Below are 7635 nucleotides of genomic sequence, written 5' to 3'. Positions count from 1 at the left end.
CCACCATGCCCAGTGGGCTCTTCTTCTTCTTCTTCTTCTTCTTCTTCTTCTTCTTCTTCTTCTTCTTCTTCTTCTTCTTCTTCTTCTTCTTCTTTTTTTTTTTTTGTGTGTGTGTGTGTATGTTACTAGGGATTGAACTCAGGACCCTGAGCTTGCCATGCAAGCGCTTATTCTGCTAAGCTATCTCCCCAGCCCTGGGCTCTTCTTTTAATTGGTGCTGCACATTGCCATCATATTGATGAACATGATAGTGTTGTATAAAATGAAGATGATAATATTTGCTTTATATGATTGTGGGTAGATTAAATAATTTAATACATGTAAAACATTTCGATCACAGCCTGGCATATGGTATTTACTCACTAAGGGTTAGTTATAATGTTGGTTTATGACAGATTCTCATTATGTTGCTCCAGCTGTTCTCAAACTCATAGTCTCAAATGATCCTCCTTCTTCAGCCTCACAAGCAGTTGGAACCACACAGCATGTGCCACCACGTTCAGCCTAAAATATGCTTTTGTTCTAGTGCTGGGAATCAAACCCAGGGTCTTGCATGTGCTAGGCAAGCAGTCTGCCACTGAACTACATCTCCAGCTCTTTATAATTTTCTTGTTCAGGAATTTGTAAGGAACTTCTTCAGGATTAAATCCCAATGCAAAAGCACAACACCTAGCTCTTTTTACTTTTCAAATTTTTTTTTGCTAGAAAATGTAATATTATAGGTGGTTCAATGTAGCTCAGTGGTAGCACATTTGCCTGTATTAACTTTTTATTTTATGAAATAAACATTATTCTGAAATGCAAGATCATTATAAAATTAAGTTTATTGGTACAATTTATGATATATCTTGATTCCTCTTTTCTTCCTCCAGTCTTTTCTTCCCCTACTTTTTTTTGGGGGTACTGGAATTGAGCTCACTCTTGCAAGGCAGGTGCTGTGCTATACTCCCAGCCTTCTTTTGTTTTTTTGTACCCAGGAATTGAACTTAGGACCTTGCGCCTGCCAGGCAGACACTTATGCCACTGAGCTATCTCCCCAGCCCGCCAGCCCTTTTTTTGAAACACAGTCTTGCTGTGTAGTTCAGGCTGGACTTGAACTCTCAGTGATCCTCTTTCCTTCTGAAATTTTATCCTTTTTTTTTCTTTTCCCTTTCTTCCTTTTTCCCTCCTCCATCTCTAGTTACCCTTTCTTTTGAACAATTTCTATTTCATAATACCTGTTTTACACTTGGTTCCTTATTTGTATTTTTGGTTTCTCACACCAGAGAAACAATGTGATATTTACATATGTTTCCGATTTCATTTAAGAATATGTTCTCAAAGTACACTCATTACCTAGGAATGTCTCAAATTTATCCTTTATGACTGAGTAGTAGTCTGTTTTGTAAACACACACACACACACGCACGCACGCACACACACACACACACATATCTTTTAAATCCATTCCTTGGTTGATGGGCATTTGAGTTGTTTCCAAGATTTACCTATTACAATCTGTGCTATTAAACGTAGGTGTATATATGTTGCTGTTGAATGATGTTTTTAATTCTTCTGGGAAGATACCTAGAAGGGGAAGAACCAGGTCCAATGGGACATCTTAATTTTTTGAGGGATCTCCACAGGTTTTGTCAAGAACCAATTAAATAGTTTACACAGTTTTTAAAGACGGTATCATTAGACTTTTTCATTTTTGGAGAGGATGTCTCACTATGTAGCTCCAGCTGGCCTTGAGCTCACTTTGTAGCCCAAGTTGGTCTCAAACTCACAATGATCCTCCTGTCTCAGCTTCCTGAGTGCTGGGATTATAGGGGAGTGCCACCACGTCCATCTCATTCAATAAATATTGAGTACCTATTTTAGGCACTGTTTTAGGCAGTTGAAATACTGGAGTACCTTGCTTGCCCTCAAGGATGTTAGTCTTCTAGGTGGAAACAGACAACAAATAAATAAGGCATTTGGAATTTGATAGATATTATATTTCTGAGATTGCATCTGAGCTGATACTTGAAGGAAAAGAAGGAGCATCATGTGACTTTTTTTTCCTCAAGAAAGAGCATTCAAAACAGAAGTAAGACGGATGTGTTGGGCAGTAGAAGATGGCGGTCTCCACAGACAAATTATGAAAACAGAATATGTAGCCTGAAAGTAGAATGTGGACCTAAATACCCAGAACCTTCTCCATCAGTTAGATTTGTAACAAAAATTAATATGAATGGAGAAAATAATTCCAGTGGAATGGTGGATGCACGCAGCATACCAGTGTTAGCAAAATGGCAAAATTCGTATAGTATTAAAGTTGTACTTTAAGAGCTAAGATGTCTAATGATGTCCAAAGAAAATATGAAGCTTCCACAACCACCAGAAGGACAAACACACAACAATTAGTTTTAGTGGATCTCAAACTTATCTTAAGTCAACAACCTTCTACTCATATTAATGTCTTGATTAAATATCACAATGCAAAATACCCACACATTAAATAAAAGAATTCCAGCTGATAAACATGACCTAGACATTTGTCAAAATATATTTAATAAATGTTCACCCATTATGTTTTCAGGTAACAGGAAAAATGCAGCACAATTGTTCTTTCTCTTGTTGAGGCACTGTCATTTAAACGTGATCCTGGAGAACTCCACATAGGTTCGGGTTTACAAGATGAAAGCATGGGAAGAATTGTCAGATGTCAGTGGAAGCGAGTATTTCTGAAAAGTAAAATCTCAAGAAGGAAAAACAAATGGCATGCTTATCCATCTCACTTAGTGAAAGCTGCAGTTTGAAATTGTTCAGAGTAGCAGGTACAATGAATATTGTCACAAATTGTGTTAATCTTTGAAACAGTGTGGGTGCTGACTACTACTAGTATCAAAAACATATTCAGGATTTTTATATCTTTATTTTTTTAATTAATTAATTATTTATTTATTTAGTGTGTGTGTGGCCAGCTCAGCTCACCAGGGGGCAGGGCTGGCTGGCATGTGGTGCTGGGGGATTGAACCCCGGTCCCTGTGCTTTGCTTAGCTTAGCTTGTTCTAAGTAGGTGCTTTAGACCACTGAGCCATCTCACCAGCCCCTCAGGATTGTTTTGATACTTGTATTTATAATAAAAAAGTTGGGGGAGGGTGGATGAATTTCTGTCAAAAGCTGTTCCTGTATGTTACATGTAACAGACATGGTAAATATTTGTTTACAGTCTTTGTTAAATAAACCATGCATTTAAGTTTAGGTGAAATCAACAAAAGGAAATAGGTGTATGGATATGTGATTTTGGGATTAGTCTTAAAATGTAAATAAAATATAGAATGTGTCCTCAAAACAAACAAACAAACAAAAACAGAAGTAAGAGCTATTATGAACGGTCTGAAGTGGAAAGTGCCTGACTTGTGTGAAGAATAGACAGTGGTGGGCCAACTTTAAGATGACCTACAGTGATCCCTGTTTCTGAGTATTTACCCTTTTGTGTAGTCTCTTAACAACATCTGTGAGCAGTGGAATATAGGAACCAGACCTGGTGTCACACACCTGTAGTTCCAGCTACCTGCAATCTGACATGGGAGGATTACTTGAACTCAGGAGTTTGAGACCAGCTTGGGATGGTTCTCTCTTAAAAACAATTTTTTTAAAGGAGACAGGACAGCAGATAAGATATCATTTCAGTGATTCTGTTACATAAGATTGTGACTCTCATTTTAGGGAAGACATCTTAAAGTAAGTTCACATTGCAAGGACCTGCGTACAGTCTTTAACTAACAACTAGAACAGTTGGGCATAGTGATACATATCTGTAATCCCAGCACTCAAACTCGAGGCAGGAGTCTCACCTTGAGTTCAAGGCCAACCGGGGGTACATAGTGAGACCAACGCCAACCTAAATTGCATAGCAAGACCATGTCTCTAAGGAAACAAAACCAGTTAACTAAAAACTGAGACCCTTAGTTCCACAATCCTTGTGAAACTTAATTAGATCAACTATGAATTTAGATTTACATCCCTCCACACTCGAGACTTCAGACTCCAATTCTGGTCAGCCATAACCTTGTGATAGATTCTAAAGCAGAGGATCCAGCTCAGCCTTGATTGAACTGACCCACAGAAGATGTGAGATACTTGTGTAGATAAATTTGTGGAAATTTGTTAAACAGCAGTAGATAAATAATACATACATTCAATAAAACTTTCTTGTAGCAAGGCATGGAAGTGCACACCTGTAATCCCAGCACTTGGGAGGCTGAGACAGGAGGACCACCAAGAGTTCAAGACCGGCCTGATATATGTACCAAGACTCTGTCTCACAAAACAAAAACAGTAGTTCTTCTGGCCTGCTGTGCCAGCCCCACCCCTGGGGTGCCCTGAGACAGCAATTGAGACTGAGCCTGGTGGCATGCACCTGTAATCCCAGCTCTTGGGGAGCTGTAAACAGGCAGATCTTTACGAGTCCAATCTAGTAGTGAGACCCTGAACACCCTGTAGACCCTTCCCTAAAAAATACAAAAAACAAACAAACAACAACAGCAACAACAAAACAGTAGTTCTTTCTTTGAAGGCATTGAAAGTCTTTGACAAGTAAGTGCTAAGTCAGAATGCTGGTTCACTTTATCAGGAACCATTTTAAGTTTTATTGATCAATTAGCATTCCCTTAGGTTTATTTGTGCAAACATTAGCCTTGATTGTATTTTTTGTTTGTTTTTAGTACAGGATCTACAGGGTCTCACTACACAGATAGGACTCATAGTGATCCTCCTGTTTTCAGCCTCCCAAGCACTGGGATTGCAAGGGCGCACCACCATGCCCAGTGTCAAGCTCAGCACATCCCAAGGGCAGAGCAAGCACGGCAGACTAGGGATTGAATCCTGAGCCCCTGCCAAGCAGGTGCTTTAACCCTCTGAGCTATCTGGCCAGCCCCAAGCCTTGATTGTACTTCTACTTGGTCTACATGTTCTCGTTTTTATATCATGAAACTCACAATTTGCTTTTCTAAAATCTCAGGTGCACAAGGCCCTGGTTTTGATCCTCAGTACCAAAACAAACAAACAAACAAACCCCATAGGTATACTATAGTTCTATACAAAAACAGAATGAATTTGTCTATTATGCTTTCTCTATAAACCCATGCTGACTTAGTGTTTACTCTTTCTCCCTAATTGTTTGAAAACACATCTTTTGGACATTTCCATTTAGAATCCTGCTTGAGATCAGTACTAGGATTCTTAACTTATGGTTTGTGGATTCTACCATCTTTTCCTATTATAAAAGTAAAATATTTTACTTACCACCAGTTTTGGGTTTTACATGAACTCTCAGACTTTGTTAGTGGCTTAAGGGTTAACCTGTAAGTTTCGCCAAAAGGTTGGAATGTACTTTGTGCAGCCTACAAGTGGTGGATTTATTTAGAGAAGTCAGGTGTTCTCTTATATTCTTTGCTTTCAATTTCCTCTTAGGATGTTTGTTTTGTACTGTTGATTCTGAATATTATTCTTTTTAATAAGGAAAGAAAGAAATGGTTTACCCATTAATTACAGCATCATGAATTCCAGCAAAGTACATTTTTTTCCCCAGACTTCATCCTTTTTGGCAAGATCTAAGATCTAAATTGTATCCTGTATTATTCATCCTTTTTAAACGTAAAATTTAATAATTTTTAGTGTATTCACACTGTTGGACAACCATCACTATGGTAAAGCTTTAAAATGTTTTTGTTACCCCCAAAACCCCATTTCTGTTATTAAACTCCTTTTCCTTTCCAAGTCAACCTCCTAGCTCCGGGCAACCACTAACCTAGTTTCTAGCTGTATAGATTTGCCTATTTTCAGATTACTGATGAATGGTATCATACAATATGTGGTCTTTTGTGACTGACTTCTAACACTTACCATGTGTTTAAGGTTCATCAGTGTTATAGAATACATGTACTTTTCCCTTTTTATTGCTAATTGTATGAATATATTTATTAATCCACTCACTAGTTGGTGGACATTTCTACTTTTTTTTTTTTTCTTTGCGGAACCAGGGATTGAACTCAGCCCCTTGCACTTACCAGGCAAGCGCTTATTCTACTGAGCTATCTCTCTCGCCCCTGACATTTTATGAACATTACTGTCCAACATTTTTTCCTTTTTTTTTTTTAAAGTACGGGGAGTTGAACACAGGACCTTGTGCTTGCCAGGCAGGTGCTTATGCCACTGAGCTATCTTCCTGACCTGACATGTGTACTTGTTTCTCTTGATTATACATCTAAGCAGAGATGGCTATATACCTAAGGGCTGAGTCATATGGAGACTGTACTACCATTTTACATTCCATTAGTAGTGTAGGGGGATATATTTTTCCATATCCTCATCATTTACTATAGTCTCTCTTCTTATTTGTAGCCATCCAACTGGGAATAAAGGGGCATCTTATTGTGATTTTGACTTGTGGTCCCTATTGTTTAGTGATGTTGGTATCTTTTCATGTGCCTATTGGTTAGTTATATATATTTTTGAGAAGTTTCTATCTAGAAGCTTCAGCTGGGAGTGGTGGTGCACATATATAATCCCAGAAGTCTGGAGGGTGCAGCAGGAGGATCATCATGAATTTGAGGCCAAACTGGGCTATATAAGTGAGTTCAAGGTCAGCCTGCACTACATAGTGAGACCTGTCCAAACAAACAAACAAACAAACAAACAAACACCAACACAAAGTCTTTACATAGATTTTTTTTTTTCTTCACATAGATTTTAATTTTTTTTTTTTTCCAAACCGGGGATTGAACTCAGGCCCTTGCACTTGCCAGGGACGTGCTTATTCCACTAAGCCATCTCCCCACCCCCAATTGTATTCTTTTTTAAAAAAATTATTTATTGAATACAGGGTCCCACTATGCAGTTCAGACTCATATTGATCCTCCTGTCTCGGCCTCCCCAGCACTGGGATTAAAGGTGTATGACACCACATTTTGGGCCAGCACTGTGTTCCCAGGGTTCCTGGGATTGAATTTGGGTCCTTGCACTTGCCAAGCAGGTGCTTAGACCCCTGAGCTATTTCCCTAGCCCCTAATTGAGTTATTTCTTATTATTGAGTTGTAACAATTCTTAGTTTACATACATAAACTACATGTACTTCATGTGGGTTGTCTTTTCACTTTCTTGATACCATCAAAAATTATAAAAGTTTTAAATTAAATTTTTTTTTTTCTATTTGGCCAGCTCAGCCTGCCCTGAGGGTGGGACTGCCGTGGCATGTGAGAAAGTTTTAAATTTTGAAGATGAGTTATTTTTCTGCTTTTGTCTTGTTGCTTTGATGTTATGTATAAGAAACTATTGTCTGATTTCTGAAAAATCTGTGCTATTTTCTTCAGCATTATATATGTGTTCTCCTTTCTATATCTGAGCTAATCAAAAAGTTCCCTTGATATCATATTAACTTTAAAAATTATTCTTCCTTGGTGTTTCTACTTTATAATCTTAGAAAAGTGACAGTTCTTTAATGTGTCATCTTCATCTATAAAATGGGAATAATAGTACTTCTTATCTTGAATTTTATGTAAGGGATTAAAATGCATAGTATAGGGCTGGTGAGATGGCTCAGTGGTTTAAAGCACCTACTTAGAACAAGCTTAGCAAAGCACAGGGACCCCGGTTCAATCCCCCAGC

At 38.2% G+C, this 7635-nt stretch overlaps 1 protein-coding gene and 1 pseudogene across 2 annotated transcripts in view; both read left to right on the top strand.

The window, feature by feature from the left end:
* The window catches only part of LOC105742822, an 8576-nt pseudogene extending 6188 nt beyond the window's left edge, over positions 1-2388 (top strand).
* Positions 1-7635, top strand: part of Tmem116 (transmembrane protein 116) — an 82600-nt gene that overhangs the window by 7475 nt on the left and 67490 nt on the right. The window lies entirely within an intron of this gene.

This window comes from Octodon degus, unplaced genomic scaffold, assembly GCF_000260255.1.
Source record: "Octodon degus isolate 3935 unplaced genomic scaffold, OctDeg1.0 scaffold00076, whole genome shotgun sequence".
Lineage (NCBI taxonomy): Eukaryota > Metazoa > Chordata > Mammalia > Rodentia > Octodontidae > Octodon > Octodon degus.
This window is presented reverse-complemented; position numbering and strand designations above follow the sequence as displayed.